Here is a 21,773-nt window from a genome sequence, read left to right as displayed (position 1 = left end):
TTAGAACTAAGACATATGATTTCACAATAGCTCTAGCTATCACAAGCTACAGTTGATAAGCTTAGATTTGACCATCAGATGTCTGCAATGGATGAATGTAGTCTGCATCCAGAGAAAAGTTACCTTTATAACATCATAATGAGAAACTCCTTTGAATGAGAGAGAGAAAAAAGGAGGAAAAATACTTAGCAATCTGCAAAATCTGTCTGTTTGCAAGACTTCTACTACTTCATCTCAGCTTGCAATATTTTTGTCATACACCACGATTATGAAAGGAAGGATGATCTTGTGCTTAAAGCATTTGATGAAGAAAAATTAGACTGAGGTTAAATTCCTAACTCCCAGACAGACTTCTTGTGTGACATTGGGCAAGTGACTTGATCACTCTGCACATGACTTCCCATCTATTAAATGGGGATAATGCTTCCTTTTCTCCATCCTCTCTTTTTTTGTGTTATTTGATTGTAAACTCATCTGAGCAGAAACTGTCTCTTGCTTTGTTTTTGTATAATGGAGCTGTGGGTAAAATTTTCAAAAACACCTAAGTGATTTTCAAAGAGAGTCTCGAGCACCTAAGTTACTTTGGAAAATAGGACTTAGGCACCAAAGACATTCAAGCACTTCTGAAAATTTTACCTGTGATCTTATTTGGGCTCAAGACTCCACTGTGATAGGAGCAATTTTACACAAGGTGGTATTATCACTTACACTTGCAATAAGCTAACCCTTGCTTGATATCCATGCTATTTCTCCTTCAAATGGAGCTCATGAAAGATGAGAAATTCCTCCACACTAAGACAGGTAAACTCAAATGTCAGGCTCTTCAAATGCACTACTTCAAACTACATACTCTGGCGTGGGTTCTGGTCCCTGCTCTGGCCCCTATACACCACTCCGTGTACAGGTGCCCCGAAGGAGCCCAAAAGAATTCTCACAGTACAGGAGCAGTATAGGACTGAGGTAAGTAGCCCCAGGCTCTGGCACAGGGGGAATTTCAAGGGTCGGGCCAGAAGTGACAGGAGAAGATCCAGGGTGCAGCTGTGTAGTGCTGAGTGCCCACCAGGATTCCAGAGGTAGCTATGAAAAGCCTGCTGTAAATTATGCTGGGGCAGTTTTGGCTCCCACAGCAATCCAGATTCCAGGCAGCTCAACCGTGATGTCAAGATCCCTTTGACTCTGCTCTTCCTGGGCTGCATTTTCTGTGTTGCCTCTCCTGAGGGATGCAGCACAAAATCTAATCCTGTGTCCTCACATTGCTTCTTCCTCAGTGGCAGAATTGCACCTTCCCAGCAGATCCTAACACTCTGTCAGTGGGATACTTTGCAAGCCTGGAGGCAACCCTGTTGGGAAGGCTGGCTCTGCTCTAAGCCTCCATGTACAGAAGTGTATTCCTCTTCTACTTCACAGCTGTAGTTCTTCCTAGCTGCTCCTCTTGTGCAGACCTGAGAAAGTGCTACTTTCTCTGTGGTCCTTCTCTCTCTCAAATTTGCTCCCACCCCACCACTGCATAGCTGCCAAAAGAAAACAAGACTTGCATATACAGTCTCCATTTGTTACTGTAACAAAGTTACTTTTTCTGTTATCTCCAATATCTTTATCTAGTAATCACAGTAAAACCATCTGTCATGTTACAGTCTCTGCTTGAAAGGAAGTGGAAGGGGGTAAAGTAGGCTAAACGCTTGTCTTACAAGATTGTTTAACTCTACAGACAAACGATGTCCTGCAACTGACTCCACAATGGATAACTAGTAACTAGTAACACTTTTAAACATTCTCTCCCCATATTCATTTCAATCAGGGAGCACAAATATAAGAGAGTTGCACTTCGCCAGGTCACTGGAAGTGCATTTATGCTCAATCATGCTCTCTTCTGCAGTCACAAGAATCGGGGCCAATGATGTTGCCTCTCTAGATCAGCCAACTCCAGTGCAGAGTCGATTAAGGCAACAGCATGTAGTCCACTGCTGATCTGCACCAGTGGTAACAAGGTTGTTTTCTATTCTTGCTTGCCATAACTGAACCCTTGTCTGTTTGGGTGACAATGTTAGGGGTTTAATGATAGCAAGAAAACTCTGTTGTGATTTCAGTCGACTCAGTGCTGGTGATTATATCATATAACAGATATCTTGGATCTGTGCACCACCTTGTGTGCTTTACTCTACTAGAACAACAAAGAGTCTGGTGGCACCTTAAAGACTAACAGATTTATTTGGGCATAAGCTTTCATGGGTAAAACAACCTCTCTTCTTCAGATGCATGGAGTGAAAGTTACAGATGCAGGCATTATATAATGACACGTGAAGAGAAGGGAGTACCTCACAAGTGGGGAACCAGTTGAGATACTCCCTTCATCAGGCAGTCCCTATCTGCCTTAAAGGTTGCAAATCTTGCTAAACACTTCATACTACCACTTTCCCACTTGATCCTTGTCATCGGAGTTAATTTTTTTTCTGAAATATACACAGCATTAAAAACTGAACACACACACACACACACATTCTCAGTACTAACATCATTTTTGGTGTCTTAAATTTGGTGCTGTATCAAGAAAGAAAGTAATACTAAGCTTGTATCAGAATGTAATCTAGAAAAAGTGGTAACATCACACGGAGTAAACAAAATGCTAAACTTTTGGTAGTTTTACAATGCAAAGTATGTTACTGTCACAAATTTAAAGGCAAGTGGAGCATCAGCAGAAACAGGCTGCACAGGAAAATAGCTTTGCTAGATTTGTTTATTGAGTCAATAATTGTTGTTTTTTCATCTGTAAGCTTTCATATCAAATATTCATTTCCAGATATTATGTCAACAAAAAACCCAGGAGTGATGGGAGTTTCCCCTGCCTTCTCAATACAATGGAATTATAATAGAGTAAAATATTAAGGGAAATCATGACTTGTGAGATACAGATAATAATCAGTTTACTTCTGACTTTATAAGCACCCTGTGGGAGAGTAGATAAGTTCTGTTTTATTTGACTTCAGGCAGGATATAAATCAGTCATCTGGCTGTACAGTTGTTCCATGGTGTCAGAAAAAGCATTTCCCACCAAACTGATTTTGCTTTGCAAGCTTCTGAAGACTTAATCACGTATTAATAAAGGAGAATGCATAAAATTATAGAATATCAGGGTTGGAAGGGATCTCAGGAAGTCATCTAGTCCAACCCCCTGCTCAAAGCAGGACCAATTCCCAACTGAATCATCCCAGCCAGGGCTTTGTCAAGCCTAACCTTAAAAACCTCTAAGGAAGGAGATTCCTCCACCTCCCTAGGTAACCCATTCCAGTGCTTCACCACTCTCTGAGCGAAAAAGTTTTTCCTAATATACAACCTAAACCTCCCCCACTTCAACTTGAGACCATTACTCCTTGTTCTGTCATCAGTACCACTGAGAACAGTCTAGATTCATCCTCTTTGGAACCCCCTTTCAGGTAGTTGAAAGCAGCTATCAAATCTCCCCTTATTCTTCTCTTCCACAGACTAAACAATCCAAGTTCCCTCAGCCTCTCCTCTTAAGTCATGTGCTCCAGCTCCCTAATCATTTTTGTTGCCCTCCGCTGGACTTTCCAATTTTTCCACATCCTTCTTGTAGTGTGGGGCCCAAAACTGGACACAGTACTTCAGATGAAGCCTTACCAATGTCGAATAGAGGGGAATGATCACATCCCTCGATCTGCGGGCAATGCCTCTATTTATGCAGCCCAAAATGCTGTTAGCCTTCTTGGCGACAAGGGCACACTGTTGACTCATATCCCGCTTCTCGTCCACTGTAACCCGTAGGTCCTTTTCTGCAGAACTGCTTCCTAGCCATTCGGTTCCTAGTCTGTAACAGTGAATGGGATTCTTCCATCCTAAGTGCAGGACTCTGCACTTGTCTTTGTTGAACCTCATCAGGTTTCTTTTGGCCCAGTCCTCTAATTTGTCTAGGTTCCTCTGTATCTTATCCCTACCCTCCAGCGTATCTACCACTCCTCCCAGTCTAGTGTTATCTGCAAACTTGCTGAGAGTGCAGTCCACGCCATCCTCCAGATCATTAATGAAGACATTGAACAAAACCGGCCCCAGGACCAATCCTTGGGGCACTCCACTTGAAACCGGCTGCCAACTAGACATGGAGCTGTTGATCACTACCCACTGAGCCCAAAGATCTAGCCAGCTTTCTATCCATCTTATAGTTCAATCATCCAGCCCATATTTGCTGGCAAGAATACTGTGGGAGACCATATCAAAAGCTTTGCTAAAGTCAAGGAATAACATCCACTGCTTTTCCCTCATCCACAGACCCAGTTATCTCCTCATAGAAGGCAATTAGATTAGTCAGGCATGACTTGCCCTTGGTGAATCCGTGCTGACTCTGTTCCTGATCACTTTCCTCTTCTCTAAGTGTTTCAGAATTGATTCCTTGAGGACCTTCTAAATGATTTTTCCAGGGACTGAGGTGAGGCTCACTGGCCTGTAGTTCCCCGGATCCTCTTTCTTCCCTTTTTTAAAGATGGGCACTACAGTAGCCTTTTTTCAGTCATCCAGGGCCTCCTCCGTTCGCCATGAGTTTTCAAAGATAATGGCCAATGGCTCTGCAATCACATCCGCCAATTTCTTTAGCACCGTTGGATGCAGCGCATCCACCCGATGGACTTGTGCTCATCCAGTTTTTCTAAATAGTCCTGAACCACTTCTTTCTCCACAGAGGGCTGGTCACCTTCTCCCCATACTGTGCTGCCCAGTGCAGCAGTCTGGGAGCTGACCTTGTTTGTGAAGACAGAGGCAAAAAAAGCATTGAGTACATTAGCTTTTTCCACATCATCTGTCACTAGGTTGCCTCCCTCATTCAGTAAGGGGCCCACACTTTCCCTGACTTTCTTCTTGTTGCTAACATACCTGACTTTCTTCTTGTTACTCTTAACATCTCTTGCTAGCTGCAACTCCAAGTGTGATTTGGCCTTCCTGATTTCACTCCTGCATGCCTGAGCAATATTTTTATACTCCTCCCTGGTCATTTGTCCAATCTTCCACTTCTTGTAAGCTTCTTTTTTGTGTTAAGTCAAGCTGGTTGCCTGCCATATTTACTATTCTTCCTAAACATTGGGATTTTTTTTCCTGCAACCTCAATAAGGATTCTTTAAAATACAGCCAGCTCTCCTGGACTCCTTTCCCCCTCATGTTATTTTCCCAGGGGATCCTGCCCATCAGCTCCCTGAGGGAGTCAAAGTCTGCTTTTCTGAAGTCCAGGATCCGTATTCTGCTGCTCTCCTTTTTTCCCTGTGTCAGGATCCTGAACTCGACCATCTCATGGTCACTTCCTCCCAGGTTCCCATCCACTTTTGCTTCCCCTACTAACTCTTCTCTGTTTGTGAACAGCAGGTCAAGAAGAGTTCTGCCCCTAGTTGGTTCCTCCAGCACTTGGACTAGGAAATTGTCCCCTACACTTTCCAAAAACTTCCTGGATTGTCTGTGCACCACTGTACTGTTCTCCCAGCAGATATCAGGGTGATTAAAGTCTCCCATGAGAATCAGGGCATGTGATCTAGTAACTTCGGCTAGTTGCTGGAAGAAAGCCTCGTCCACCTCATCCCCCTGGTCTGGTGGTCTATAGTAGACTCCCACCATGACATCACCCTTGTTGCTCACACTTCTAAACTTAATCCAGAGACTCTCAGATTTTTCTTCAGTTTCATACTGGAGCGCTGAGCAGTCATATTGCTCTCCTACATACAATGCAACTCCCCCACCTTTTCTGCCCTGCCTGTCCTTCCTGAACAGTTTATATCCATCCATGACAGTACTCCAGTCATGTGAGTTATCCCACCAGTCTCTGTTATTCCAATCACATCATAGTTCCTTGACTGTGCCAGGACTTCCAGTTCTCCCTGCTTGTTTCCCATGCTTCTTGCATTTGTGTATAGGTACTGAAGACAACTCGCTGAATGTCCTGCTTTCTTGGTCTGAGACAGGAGTCCTCCCCTCTTGCACTCTCCTGCTCGTGCTTCCTCCCGGTATCCCATTTCCCCACTTACCTCAGGGCTTTGGTCTCCTTCTCCCAGTGAACCTAGTTTAAAGCCCTCCTCACTAGGTTAGCCAGCCTGCTTGCGAAGATGCTCTTCCCTCTCTTTGTTAGGTGGAGCCTGTCTCTGCCTAGCACTCCTCCTTCTTGGAACACCCTCCCATGGTCGAAGAATCCAAAGCCTTCTCTCTGACACCACCTGCGTAGCCATTCGTTGACTTCCACAATTCGACGATCCCTAACCCAGGCCTTTTCCCTGCACAGGGAGCATGGACGAGAACATCACTTGCACCTTAAACTCCTTTATCCTTCTTCCCAGAGCCACGTAGTCTGCAGTTATCCACTCAAGGTCATTTTTGGCAGTATCATTGATGACCATGTGGAGAAGCAGGAAGGGGTAGTGATCTGAGGGCTTGATGAGTCTTGGCAGTCTCTCCGTCACACCGTGAATCCTAGCTCCTGGCAAGCAGCAGACCTCTCGGTTTTCTCGGTCGGGGCGACAGATAGATGATTCAGTCCCCCTGAGGAGGGAGTCCCCAACCACCACCACCCTCCTCCTTCTCTTGGGAGTGGTGGTTGTGGAACCCCCATCCCTAGGACAGTGCATCTCGTGCCTTCCAATCGGTGGAGTCTCCTTCTGTTCCCTTCTCTCAGACGTACCATCTAGTCCACTCTCCGCATTAGTAACTGTGGAAAGAACATGGAAACGGTTGCTCATCTGCATCTCCATTGCTGGTACATGGAAGCTCCTCTTTCTTCTTCTGGAGGTCACATGCTGCCAAATTTCTTCACTGTCCCTCTCTCCCTTCTGTGCAGCCTGCTCCAATTCTTCAGGACGTTGTGCCCGTAAAAGCATATCCTGACGTCTGTCCAGGAAATCTTCATTTTCTCTTATGCAACGCAGGGTTGATACTTGTTGCTCCAGACCTCAAACCTTCTCTTCCAATATGGAGACCAGCTTGCACTTTGTACACACACAGTCACTTCTGTCCTGTGGAAGAAAGACAAACATGGCACAACCTGTGCAGGTTACAACAGTTGAATGCTCACCTTCCATAATTTCTTCCTTCTAAGAGCTTCCTCAGCTGTTGCAGCAACTCACAGAAGCCCGTGAGATGAAAGCAGTGGGCTCTCCCCAGGCAAACTCCCTCTGTTAGCCTCTACTGCTTGCCGCTCAGCTGGTTCGCTGCCGACTGCCTTTTTACAGCAGTCAGGCCCACTTAAGGCCCACCTGGAACAAAGCACTCCCAATTCACACTTTTCAAACAAATAATCAAACAATCAAGCGCACAGTCCAACTGACAAACTATCCCCTGCAACAGACACTCAGATACTCACCAACACAGCCCCCCTAATGCAGCACTTAGCATACCTCCTCACGGACAGATCCCAGGCAAACTCCCTCTGTTAGCCTCTGCTGTTCGCCGCAACAGAGGAAAAAAAGTATCCTATCAAATTGTGAAGATTGCAACATTCCTGGAAACCATAGGACATTTTGTCAGAATAGCAATACAATTAGGAGTCAAATTTGTTAGTTGCTAAGGAAAAGATAAGCGCAGATGGTCCTTTAATTTTTATTACCTATTTACAGTCCATTACCATAGGGCCCAAAGGTGCTGTTTGTGCCTCCACTTCACACACAATCTTTGGCTGGTGCAGCTTCTAGGCCAGTCTCTCAATACAAATTAGAAAAGCCTCTACACGGCTATAAACTACTGGTCCTTATAGACTATTCCAGCAACTGGAAATACCAGGACATAGGGACAACCTGTTCACACCCACTTTTCCTGATCACGCAAAACATCTTTAAATTGCCCTAGGTGGAAAACTGAGGATCCCCTCTGCACAGGGGAAACTTCCAGTGGTGTAGAGCAGTTTTGGGTTTATATCAGGGTTGGGGGTGGGGGTGGGGGGACAAAGGATATGCACTCCAGCAATCCCCAGCTACCCGAATAGCCCCATGCATGCAAACTGGAGGTAAAAACTACCACCAGTGTAACTGAGTGGGAAATTTTTATTTTGTAGCATTTTACACCCACTTTACACGCATTTGGCACAAGCAAGCAGCAGCAATTGGGAGGGCATGAGGAAAGGAAGGAGTCACCAGGGAATGCTGTTAATCTCTACTTGGGTATGTATAACCTTATGTATACAAGGTGCAGTTACAAGCAGAGAGAACACTCTGAGAATAAAAATACTTACCCCCCAGAATGGAAAGCCAGCTGGAACATTAGAACCCGAACAGGAATTCTTTTGAAACTCTTTTAAAGATTCAAGGGCTGCTTACTGAAGTCAATACATAAACTGAACCTCTTTCAACAAACAGAAGCAACTGTGAACTTATCTGAGGATAGACTCCTCAGCTGGCGGAACTTCAGTGATTTCTCCAGGCATGGATGGTAGGAGATGCCTGCCAGTGCTGGATTAAATAATGCTTACATTTTCTTCCAGAGTGACAGTGGAGCACGCTTCATGGTAAGAACCATTGCTCAGGGTAGGCCAACCATACGGAACAGACAAAGAGACAGGCCCAGCAGCGGGAGTGTTTTAACAAGTGAGAAAGGGGGACACTGATATCAAAAAAAGGGCAAAAAGAATAAGGAGAACAAAGATAAGGAAAGGGGCATGTATAGAAGGTCAAGGAATAATGTGTGAATAAACAAGAGGAGGATGAAGAGGCCCCTTAAGGAAGAAGTAAAATGATATAGAAAAGAATTCTATTCACACACAAGCATACCCCAAACCTTTGTTATCAGAGCTTAGGTATTATAGGCAGGGCTGGTAGCACCCCTAGCATTAAGGTTGACCCATTATAAGACCCTGTTTTCAGTTGCTTAAATCTTTGAGCATTTGGGCTGAAACTTCCCATGCTAGTTGTCTGCCTCAGGCTGTTTATTTACTGGAAAATTTCAGTCCAAATAGTTCAGCCATATCCAAAAATGAGGCTAGGGTATAAAACTTTTTTTTTGCCTATGTTAAAAAAATTCTTGACCTTTCTTGAACAGGTGTAGTGCCTTCATGCTTTGGAGCAGAGATTTGAAATGTGGTAGGGGGATGCCTTTGTGTCTGGGATGTGCCTTTATTTCCATGGAAATCTGCCCACATTTGGCCAGGTTATACACCTTTGAAAAATGGTAGCCCACACCCATGCCAAGTAAAGACTTCTTTGATATTTAGCATTTAAACTCTCCAAAGATTCTGTCCTTATTAAGCATGCTTCACCCCCTTATAGCTCCTATATGTGACTGGACTGTGCATGTGCCACCCTCAGAGTGAATGAGCATGCTTCAGCTCAGGGGGTAAAGGGGTTCAGAAGGACTTTCCCTGTAGTAGCTGCTCCAGGCCAGGTCCAGAAACTGGCCGCAGGGAGCCTGTCTCTACTGTGTTCTTAGTGACACCTCCCAACTTGCTGGCACCCCAGGTAGCGTGAAGGAAGAACCCATCTGATTCGAATGCAGAGAGGACAAAAGACGGCCCAGGGGTAGAGAAAGAACTAGATTGGGGCAAGGAGTCTGGTAATACTAGAGGTGAAGTGGGGAGAGGGACTGGGACTAGTTGGGTAAGGGGGCTGGGAGCTAGTGGGAAGACTTGAATTAGGAATTTAAAAGGGTAGGGAAGGGAGGTTGGGACTGGGAGCTGAGCGGGAGAGGCTGGAAATTGGAGCCGGAAGGGTTGTGGATGCTGAGGCTGGTTGGACTAGGAGACTAGGACTAGTGGCTGGGAGGGGGAGAGTGGGACTGGTTGGATAATGAGACTAGGAGCCAGGGCTGGGGAAAGGCTGGGAGTAGTTGGGAACACTGAGATTGGATAAGGAGCGGGGGGGGGGGCAAAGAGAGGGGTTGGAAATGGTTAGACAAAGAGATTGGGACTAAGACCAGTGTGGAAGGAATAGGAGTGAGGAGAGATAGATCTGAGAAGGGGTTGTGGTGCAGTGCAGAATTGGGACTGGTTGGGCAAAGAAACTGAGACAAGTAGCCAGGAATGGGGGGAGACAGAGAGAGACAAGGAATCGGTGGAGTGGGAGGGAAGAGATAGATTGGATGAGAAACTGGGTGGGGAGAATTGAGACCTGGCTGGGCAGGAGGGGTGAACTGGGACCAGTGGGGCAAGACACTAAGAACCGACATGGGGAGGGAGAGAAACTGGGAGTAATGGTGGGGACCAGGACTCAGATACCAGGCCTGGAATGGGAGACCGGGACTGGGTAGGCCAAGAGAGTAAGACTTGGACAAGAAACCAGAGATAAGGAAAAGACAGGACTGGGATGGGGACAGGTTGTGGGGCCTGGGCAGAAGAGGTCAAGATTGGGAGGAAGAGGCAGAGGAGTCCGGGCCCACTAGAGCACACTTCTTCAGAGCCTGGAATGGAACCCAAGATTTCCAAGTGTCACCATTCCTCTGCTGTCAGGAAAAAGCAGTATGTGATCATGCAGTCTAGACTGTTAGTCTCTAAGGTGCCAGTACTCCTGTTCTTTTTGTGGATACGGACTAATATGGCTGCTACTCTGAAACCCATAGTCAGAGACTGTACCATAATGTATATGCCCAAGGGGGCTGTATTAAGGTTGCACAGGCAACCTTAATTCTGGCATTTCCTAACTTTGGAGTGTTTGACTTTGCAACCTTAATGTCCTTTTAATGTAGTTTTTTTTTATGTGTAATACTGTTGTAGGTCTAGATGATGTTAAAAGCTGAAGCACAATGGTCAGAGGCTAAAGCCATTGGAGGTGTGTAGCTTAACATGGTGATAATTGGCACCAGGTGAACAAAGTAAGCACAGAGGGGGGGAATGTGTAGGGGGTCTGTTTGCACATGAAAAATGCAGCTGCTAAGTACTGAAATGTATAAAGAAGTCAAGCTGAACTTAAAATTTTCATTACATTAGATAGGATTGCTATGATACATCCATGAGATAATACTGAGTACTGACATCTAAATGAATGTCAAGATTTTTGTTAATAATTCCCTATATCCAGTGCTGTCATGTAAAGTGTCTTTTCACATTGGAACAGTGTTTACTGAAACAGCTGTTAAGGTTCATTACTAATGCAGGGCAATCTGACTTGGAAATATCTCTTTAGATACCCTAACAATGCAAAAAGAACAGGAGTACTTGTGGCACCTTAGAGACTAACAAATTTATTTGAGTATAAGCTTTCGTAGACTACAGTCCACTTCATCGGATGCATGCATTGGAAAATACAGTAGGAAGATACACACACACACACACACACACACACACAGAGAACAGGAAACAATGGGTGTTACCATACACACTCTAATGAGAGTGATCAGTTAAGGTGAGATGAAATAACATCAGCTTGTGGAACAATGTACTCTGGAGTGTCCTCCACATATCCAAAAAGTACCAACCAGGCCACTAAGATATGGGGTCCTATCTATACTGCAAAAAATCAGTGGGCTGAGCTTGTTACAGGAAGACACCTGCATGCTAGCCTATGCCACCAGCAAGGGCAAAAGAAACATTAGGCATGTTTGTTTGAGGACACAAACCAAATTTAGAGTTGACCATGCCTTAGAATGGTTTCAAACTCAGTTAAAAGTTACAGGATAGACAGGATTTTAATCTCCAGGTCTTTTCTGATTGTGCGTCTGTTCACATTTCCAGGTTACTGTATCATGCTGATGAGTCCTAACAGCATGAGACATGTTTACAACTGCACACCTGGTTTGGACCAACTTCATTATACTGAGTGTTCCTAGAAGAAGCCCAAACTTTCAGGATTATATAGAAGCTTTTAAAATAGATTTGCACAATCTTGTCACATAAATTTATCGACAGGGAGTTAAAGAAAACATTGGCGTGCAGATGTGGTACAAGAATATTCAGTTGTTAATTAGATTGGGTTTTGTGTAACTTTCAGGGGCTTACAGGAGTAAGAGAAGAGCCAGAAGATAGGGAGGGAACTTTCTGTTCCCTCTATAGAGAAAAAAAGGAAGAAATCAGCTGGGGCTACCTTCATTTACAGCAGTTATAACATTGCCTACCAGTAATTCCACCTACTGAGTTTTGTTTCTTTGCTTGGATTTTGTTTGTTTTGATTGTATAAATAACTATTATGAATACTATTCTGATGAAAGAGCATAGGAATTTGTGTTTTGGAGTGAGTGGGTAAACACGATCTTCAAGGTAGCGCACTTTGGTTTGGTAACAACAAAACTCAAGCTTAAGGGAGACCTGGCAAAGTGGTTCTTTCTGAACTGGAGCAATCTGGCAGAGGCCAACTACCTCTTAACTGCTTCTGAGTCTAACTGGACCCATGAGTGGGTTTTGTGATGGGATTAAGTTCTGAACCTCTGTAAATCAGAGGATTATTATTTGGAACTGGGGTTGACCTAACTCCTGATGCACTGATTTGGGTTGTTCAGCTTCCTGAATATGAGAGGGAGAGAGAGTTCTCCTGTGTCTTTTTACTGCTTTTCCTCATTTCCCCAAATAAAAGATACTTCTGATTCTGTGTCCCCAAGGACTCTTGAGTTCTTACAAGTAGGAAAGAATCACTTAGAAAGGAGACTAGGGAAGCTGTATTTCAGTTTCTCAGAGATAGCAGTAGGAGTAAGGCTCTGGGTGTGGGCCTGAGCCATGTTTTTAATGATTTTAGAAAAAAATCCCCTAAGCAGAGTAAACTCAGCCAATATAGCTGCCATTAGCAGCTGGGAGAAGGGTGGCCTTCATTTATGTTTTATTCTCCTCTTTTAATGCACACAATTAATAGTGATAAGAGAATTAGAGATAAAATAGAATATTAGGAATTCTGGGCAATATTCAGGGCATAGCTAAGCTGAATTTAGCAGAGGAAACATGAGCCTTGGCTTAACTGGGGGCTGAACCTAAGGGCTGCTCTAAATTATGCTGGCTAGAGCAATCCTCTAGGTACTCCCGCGCTGGACAGATTGTTGGATTGCTGTTACTTTGACTCTGCACCCTCATATATTTACCTCTAATGGGGTAGATGTGCAGACAAGAAGTGTGGCAAGAGGATCAAACTGCAGATCCATAGGAAAAAGAAAACTAATATAATGGGTCTTGGGCCCTGTCTTCTACTCTGTTTTCTAGGGTTACTATCCCTTGTGGCTCTGATCTACCTACCCTCTCCAGTAATGGGGGAGGCATGGAAGGGAGTTAATGCTGCCTGTAGCATTTATGTTCCTAGGTCAGAAATTGAAACACCCAGTATCCTACCACTGAAATGACACATTAAATTTGGTAAGTGATGGTGGGGTTTTTCCATGAAAGCATAAGATTTGTAATTATATGTCATTGGTCCAATATCCTGCCTCTGGCAGTAGCCAATATCTGATGCTTTCACGGAACTGGCTTCCTACTATTTGAGATATCACTAGAGTAATGTGAGCTCCCTCTTGTGACCAGGTGGTGCTATTGCAACTTCTTAAAGTAACACCAAACCAAGAGGATTCATGTGGCAATAATCCATTCTTTGAAGAGCTGCGCAAAGAAACCACATCTCATATAGTAGAGTCAGTTAGTTATGAGTTGTAGTTCTGGGGGGTGAATGAGAACATGATGCCTGCTTGTCAGCCAAGCAACTCCCCTTCTACCGTAAAGGGCAACGTATCAACATATAACAGGTCTGCTGGGGAGGTCCCTGAGTTGCATATATTCTCAGATGGCCTGTTGTCAATGTCACTGACCCAGCTAACAGGCAGTCTGTATGCAGAGGCTACAAAAAACAGGGCAAAACTGTCCTTGGTGAAACTGATGAGGACACAATGACAAGCCCTAATAACAGAAACACCTCTGTTTTTTCAGAGAAAACTGGTCACTATACTTTGCCTTCTTTCCTACTCTCCCTTCTGTGGTAGAAATGGAGCTTCTATTGTTTGTAATAATAGCACATACAATCAGGGAAATATTATAAAATTATGTATTTATTATTATAAAACTTTACTTTTATAAAGATCTGTGCAATCTTGTGAAACAGTGCAATTCTATCAAAATCACTACAAGGACATTGCCATATAGTATATAAAGGTGTGATGCCACTTATACTGAATAACTAAATAAATAAATCTCTACATTGCTTATATCAAATGAAAGGCAATTGATATTGCTATAAATGTAAACAGTGCTAGAACTCAGATGTATTTTAAATTGCAACAAGTACTCTACAACTTCTAGGGCCTGAATGTCCTTATGGCCTTGCACCTTGGATGCTCCTTTACACCTGCCATGCAAGTATGTACTCCAGCAAACTTGTATGAGTGGTATTTTATATAATATACAACTTTCCATTGCTTCTTTCCCACTGCAACGTTACACAAGATAACATGCATATTACACAATCCTTCTGCTGTCAATGGACTTGCACAAGGAATGAAACTGGCCTCCATTGTGTTTTGCTTTCCCTTCCTCTCTCTTGCCATTAAGAAAATAAGAATAGGAAGATGTATTGTGAAAAAGTCAGAGCTGCTCAAAAATGTTTGCATCTGAAAATATCCAACAGAACCAAATGCTTTGTGTCATTTATCTATTAACCTACCAGTGTGGCAGGTTTAATGTGTGTACCCACCAAGAAAGAACATCAGAAATTTATGCACCAACATAGCAAGAAAAAGACATTGGTATTGGATCCATCCGAGTAACAAGTTGCTCAGATCCTGAGAACAAAGAAATAAATTGGCAATTTAGTACAAAAAAGAGACAAATGAGAACAGGAGAAGGTAATATTAAAAAGCAAGGCTGAAGACCGTTCAGAACATTGCAGAAATTATTCTGCTTTGCGGTTCCTCTGCAAAATTAGAAGATAAAGTTTGGTTTGCAAACATCAGTGTAAACTATCTGTTCCTAGAAAGGTGATCCTTCCTAACATATGGTGCTCTTCCTGTAAGATTTGAAGAATAGATCCCAACCAAAAACAAGTCTTTCCCAAATTGGAAAACATCTAGCCTAGGCTTGTGGAGCTTGACTAGAAAAGAGTTAGATTCATGGTAATAAACTGATGCCACAACATTTATGGGGACTTGCTGATAAATTGTAAAATCTAGCAGACTCAAGTGTAGTATCAGATGAATCAAGACTTTAGCATCTCCCAATTCTCAATTTTTTTAAGATTATGGCTTCTCAATTTTGTTCATTCTGTGACTTTACAGATGTCCAAAACGGAGTTACTGTGCTAGACAAATGGCTTTGGTCAAGGATTAATCAAAACAGAGTTTGAGGCAAGTCTGTAGTTTCCCCCCATGGACTAGGTGAAATGTAACATACATTTCTGAGAAGATTCTCCATAATCCAGTTAAAAGGTGGATAAGTCTGATAATGTTTAGCAGATGTTAGTAAAGCAGGAAACTAATGAAAACACTCTTTCAAAGTCTTCTTTTGAGGGACTAATATTTGGGTCTGGACAAGCTGTGGGCCATCTACATTACCCACTAAATCTCTGGAGCTGCTGAGGGCCAGAGTTCAAACCCCAGCATGAATTAGATAACCTACATTACTCCAGGTTGCAGTAACTCACTGAGTTGTTTCTATTCAAATACAATCTTCAGTTGGCCACCTAGGTCATCTTTAAATCAGCTTTGTGTATATGGCATTGTGCAAAGAAGAATTAATAGAGGCTAAGATCTGGCCTCAGGAGTTTCTTCTCTACACAGGATTAATCCGCAAAGGAGGATTTTGGCATGAATGCCCTGATGTTTTGTGTTTTCTTGGCTGTGGCAGTGACATCCAGTTAAAGGTGCTAATGATAGTTGTAAATATATTGGGGATGACACAGGAGCTAAATATATATTAGGAGGTCCCCCTATTTAAACGTATTAATCAGAATTCAACTATGTGTGAGCCACCTGCATGTAACTTGTTACTTCTGAGTCATCCATGATGTGTGTGAGATAAATATTCTGAGTTGGAAAAAATAATTGTTTTTCAAAACTAACAACTATATATTTGACAACAATTTTTTTCACAGCGGAAAACTTCTAAGCGTGCTGGCAACTTTGATATCTATGATCATTAGAACATATTTAGTCTTAATAGCGAGTAGCCCATACCTTGTGGATAATTAGTAGGCAGAGTAACTTGTCAGAAGCCGATAATAATTAATATGCAGAGTGATTAATCAGAATTATGAAGAAGGATGGCTCCTACTTTGTATTTTAGTCTTTAAAAAGACTGCTCTTAAGAGATTTAATCCCCAGCATACAGGATAACAGAGAAATCGAAAATCTCAACTACATTCCACATCTGATTTTCTTAATATTTGTTTCACTTTTGAATTTAGAGACAAGCATTCTTGCAAAGTAACAGTCATAATGTTTTATACTCAAGTAATCTCATCAACTTTTAGCCTACATTTCACCTTGTGTCACCATTTGTTAGTATTTTGGCACTTTTACTGCTCATTATTTGTTAAGCTTTGAGCGTCTGATGGCGCAATATAGAAAAATAAACTTTCTGTTTCAGGAGCCTTATGCACACTAGGGTTCCCACCAGTGTTGCCACTAAAGTGCCATGACTTGCCAGAGGAATATTTTAGTATTATTTAATAGAGAAGGAATCAAGGCGGTTACTTTAGAAAAATCAGATATGTATATTTTCAGAAAAACTAAAAGCTATTAAAATATTTCTTCTAGCTGCTTGTTTACAGAGAAACCTACAGCAAGTGTTAATATTTCATTGAGTGACTAGTCCTTTGTCTTTTGTTTTGCAATTCAGTGAACGCTAATGACCTGTGCCTATTTTCTTCCACATCAGATTTATCTGGAAGGCATGCTATCAGTATCCTACATAATAAGTAAATGATTTTGAAACATACCACCTATTAAACTCACGGACCAAGTACGGGGAAAAGAATGTATGGTTGTACCACAGTTCGGACGACGGGCTTAGTAAATCATGCTTACTGTTTATTTATGGAGCCAGTAATTTTAGAAGATGTTAATACATTTTTACAAGCCTGACTATAGCATTTAAAATATCCAAACATAACAAACCTCCTCCCTGCTATTTCTTAACTATTATTAAGGAAGACCTTTTTTAAAAATAGCTGTAAACTGTCATTTTAATTTTTTTTAAACATTTGAAAATTAGTATGTTGTGTTTTTTGGTTTTTTTTTTAAAACAAATCAGGAAACTTACATGTTTACTAAAGCAGGTTTCTTCTTGTCACATGCCCTTGAAAACAGCTGTTGCCTAGTGAAGTTGCTAGCAAGCTTCCACCAAACATGATATGCTAACCTACTTCCAGGGTATTATTTTGATTTGCTACTTCAGTCTCCTTGATAATTCCAAGACATTAGAGCTGCACTGTTTAATCATACAATAGCTTCAGTATTTTGCTGTAAAGAGAAGAATGACAACAGAAAATTGGTCATTGCATTTACAGTAGTATTTGTGAAATACTTCCAATATAGCTGTTCATGACAGGGACTTAATATATCTTTGGTCAGCACAACGGTGCCCTAATCCTGACTGGAGCCTCTGGTCACTGACATAATATAAACATTTAATGATGATGATAATTAATAGCTACATTTATTGATGCAGCGTGAAACCTTATTGGTATTAGAATTTAGCAGGACATTGTTAAGACTGCATGTTGGTGTGCTTCAGATTTAAATTTTTATGAAAATAGCGTACACATGCCGAAAGCCAAATTCACTCAGGGTCTGGATCAGCTTCTGTTGGTGCAGACCTTACTGAAGACTTCGGTGGAAGAGTGTGCACCAGGGGACAGCTCTCATGCTAGGCACCTATAACCTTTCCTCTAACAAAGGTCACCAGGTAGCAGGGATACATTCGTTCAGCACTTCCTCCCTGCAGTCTCTATCTACAGTGTTCCTATGGATCCCCCAGTGGAGACTGGGCTGAAATTTTCAGACATCTAGATGATTTAGATATGCAATTCCCATTGCAATTAATGGGAATTGTGCATTTAAATCTCATAGGTAGGCTGAGATTTTCAAAGTCAAAGTTGTTTGCAGACAAAAAATATCCCAAGGAAAGACTGGAAGTGCTACTCCTCCTAGCTGCCCTCCCTCAAGTGAATGCCCCGGGGACACGGCATGCAAGGCTAGTGACGGGAGGGACGTAGGAAGAGCCTACACCATCTTTTAGGCTTTGATGAATTATCTGAACAAAGCACAATAAATCACATGGAATTATAAATCAAATTAATTGTGTTTGGTTAGGTCACTACTTCCAGAATGCATAAAAATGACTGAGGAGATCGTGAAATCACTTGACAGGGAGATGCATATTCTTGTCCATGCCTTCACCACTCTCTCTTGAATCAAAAAGCATCAAGGCCACCCAGCACAATCCATAGGTTAGCTGCTCTTTTACATGTGTTCAGGGCCAATGAGGGAAGACCTTTGGAAGCGAAACCGCTGTAATTGTATTTCTAAATGCTAATTTAAACAATTTCAAAAATTCTGCTAAAGTGGATTATAAAAACACAAGGGAGAGAAGAAATAGAGTATGATCAGAAACAAACTGAGGAAAGGAAAGAAGAACCAGTGGACTGTTGTATTATTTGCTGCCCTACTTGTTAATGGTTGTTTACAGGAATTTTTTGAGAGAAAGTATAATTTCAGCAAAAGTTAGTTTTACAATAAATTTTGCCTGTCAGTGAATATCTTCTGAAAACTAGAGTGGTCGAAAATATTATAGCAGGTATGCAGAACTGTGCTTCTTCTGGTAACAGTAAGTTGAATGCCAAATATTGTGAAAGAAGTACTGAAGACCATGAAGATCATGAAAATATGCCAGAAAATCAGTGCAATGAAGACAGCAGCACCTACCCAGAGAGGATGCCAAAAGCTTTTATTGAAAGCAAAATCCTGCTGTCCCAGGGCAAGATATCATGTCAAGCTTGTTCAATGGGTGCCAATTACAGCTGTTGTCTTCATGAGAAAAGTGTTTGATATCAAAGAAACTCTCTTGTAATATCATGGTTGTCACTAAAAGTACTTGCCATAATTTGGAATATCATAAGAATCTGCTTAGTTATTTTCATTTTGTATCAATATGTATTGTGACAATGTTTCTAAGCTCTCTTTAAAAACTTTTTTTTTAAAGCAACCAATGCTTCAGAAGAGGATATTGTCAAATCATGTTTCCTCTCTTCTAGAATGATTCCTCTAGGTCTGGGTGCAGATCTGGCAGCTGAGCTTAGACTCCATAGGAAAAGTTCTATACCATAATTAAATTCTTCCATTTTCTCTGGAGGAAAATGCATTAATATGAATCTATACCAATACTCTTACCGGAAATCCATATTTCTCTTTTTTCCCATTTCTTCTTACATTCCTCCCTCTCTCCTTTCATTTTTCTATTCTCTTATCTAACTTTTAGGTAACTAAACTGCTGGTCTACAGTCCCTCTAAAAGTCAAGCAAAAGATGTCTCAAGTTGGCTCCCCAAAAATGGCAGCACTCAAAATTAGTGAACACATTAAAAATGTAGCTTTTACAATTGCAAAAATACAAATAACCTTCACAATTTGATCCAAATGAAAATGAATAGATTGGTAATCTGCGAGAGTCTGTAGTGCAGACATCATGAAGCAATAGCGATTAAAGGCGTGAACTGTTTCCATTAATTGGAGTGTTGGGGGGGTGATAGTTAATCTGAAGCCTAATGATAATGGTGTGAATGTCAAACCCATAAAGGAGGACGATCATACTATGAACATCTATCTACATGATCTATTTTGAATGACATTTCATATTAGCATCAAGAGTTGGTAGAATTTGAATTGTGGCTAGAGTTTGAAAAAGTCCTGTCCCTTCCCCCACCCTCAGATCTGACTTCTATTATTATTATTCTTAATTTGCAGCATTTTACAAAAGATATATTCTGATCCTGCAAACAGAAATTTGCTTAACTTTAAAGACAATAGGATTTCTCTCAGTGTGTAAAGTTAAGTACATATGTAAGTTGTTGCAACCTCAATAGAAAAAACCATGTACTTGCTTTTCTACAGAGAAAGCATAACAAAAGACAGGGCAATTTGAATATCAGTTAAATGCAATCAGACCTATTCCTTATAGTACTGTATTCCAATGATTAATGGCAGTGCACCAAGGATAAGCATTTGACTGGTACATTTGGATGCCAACAGTTATAAATCTCCATTCATCTCTGTTTACTATCTACCCTGTATTCTTATCTGCAGAGAGTAACTGTAATGCCAAAAGGTTTTGGTATTTTTAATAACCGTTTATTTAAAGAGAAATTGTGCATGCAATTAATTTTTTGATACAACAAAGAATAGATACAAAACATAAGCATGGTTTTGTTCTCTCTCTCTTCCTTGAAGTATTGATTATAATGCAGTCAAGTACTCTATAGGTAAGAATATATTTGTGATTTTCTGTAATAAACTGATTTCTTATTTTTATGTTACTATATTTTATGTTATATAATAACTTGAAGATTAAATGAAAATCATATAATGCATATTTACTTCAATTTTTTCGTTAGCTCGTTACTGTGTTTCCTTAGTTTGCAGCTGTAGTTCAAGAAGTTGGATTCTAATCAAATGAGGATTTCCTGTAGAAAAAAAGTTTCACTTTTGAAAGTCATGCAACATAACCCATTCTTACACCAATACTGACATAATACCTTTCCAGGTCAAAACAAAAGTAAAAGCCATACAATACATGCAAAAAAATAAATCTGGCAACATATAATAAATCTACATAAAGCTAATTATCCCAAGTTAAAGACTTGGTATATGTCTACAACTATATTAAGATACTGTAAAATGTTACGGTCAGCTATACTGTCCTAAGCAAATGCCAGGAAATCCATGGGCACTAGTAGAAGTGTATGGTTGCCGTGGGTAATGAATTCAGATTGTTCATGAATAACATGCATCTGACGAAGTGGGTATTCACCCACAAAAGCACATGCTCCAATAAATCTGTTAATCTATAGGTGCCACTGGACTCTTTGTTGCTTTTTACAAATCCAGACTAACACAACTACCCCTGTGATATTTAATTAAAGGGACGACTACTTTGGCCACTAAAGGCTGAAATACTCATATTCCTACCTTGTAACTCTATGATCCTACCCTCTCACAGTGTGAATTGGAGTAGTCCTGAGGCTGCTCTAACTTACACCAGAAACCAGCCTGGTCCATTGCTGGTCCTAGATGGAGGGGGGCATAAGGTACCTTAACGCCACCTTTACACCACTCTGCCTCTGTTCTCGCATGGGGGGGGGCATAGAGACAATTTATCCTTTCCACTGTTTATGTGACTACAGCAGCCAGTGTTGGGCTGGCGCTGGCAAGGAGGGCGTAGTGTTTCCGTCCTCAGCACAGGGCGCGCGGGTCAGCACCGCTATGCCCACCTGCCACGGAATGGATGCTCCCCTAACGCAGCAGGCTGGGCTGCTGGGGATGGCGATGAGGAGACAGTGGGGCTCAGCATAAAGCGGAGGGAGGCGGGGTGGGCCCGGGATTGCTGTGCGGGGCCTGGCAGGGAGAAGAGGGAGACGGTGCCGCAGCACATTGAACAGCTCTGCGTGTGCGCGCTCTGCTGCGAGCTCCGTGGTCCGGCACTGGGGCGAGCGGAGCCGACACACAAGGTTCCCTCCCCCCATTTTACGCAACGAGGCACCAAACCCCTCAGCAGAATTGACGCACTCCGGGAGCGTCCGCCTCGTTGTGGCGCAGGAGCGGCACGTGACTCAAAAAACGGACTTTCCCGCCACCTAGCGGGTGGAAGAACAGAAGCGCGCAGACGACGCATGCGTCATGACGGTCCCAGATGCGGCCAGCGCAT

General features: G+C 42.1%; 1 long non-coding RNA gene across 2 annotated transcripts; it reads right to left on the bottom strand.

The window, feature by feature from the left end:
* Nucleotides 1-13,893: 13,893 nt before the first annotated feature.
* Nucleotides 13,894-21,695, bottom strand: LOC115655760. 2 transcript variants are annotated; one of them, XR_004001498.1, is made up of 5 exons: nt 21,635-21,695; nt 21,038-21,135; nt 20,447-20,532; nt 17,117-17,316; nt 13,894-14,640 (listed from the first exon to the last, which is right to left on the bottom strand). It is a non-coding gene; the product is annotated as an uncharacterized LOC115655760 (long non-coding RNA). The 2 variants fall into 2 exon arrangements; XR_004001497.1 differs by lacking the exon at nt 21,635-21,695 and having other exon boundaries at nt 21,038-21,628.
* Nucleotides 21,696-21,773: the final 78 nt, after the last annotated feature.

The sequence above is a fragment of the Gopherus evgoodei genome, chromosome 8 (assembly GCF_007399415.2).
Source record: "Gopherus evgoodei ecotype Sinaloan lineage chromosome 8, rGopEvg1_v1.p, whole genome shotgun sequence".
Lineage (NCBI taxonomy): Eukaryota > Metazoa > Chordata > Testudines > Testudinidae > Gopherus > Gopherus evgoodei.
This window is presented reverse-complemented; position numbering and strand designations above follow the sequence as displayed.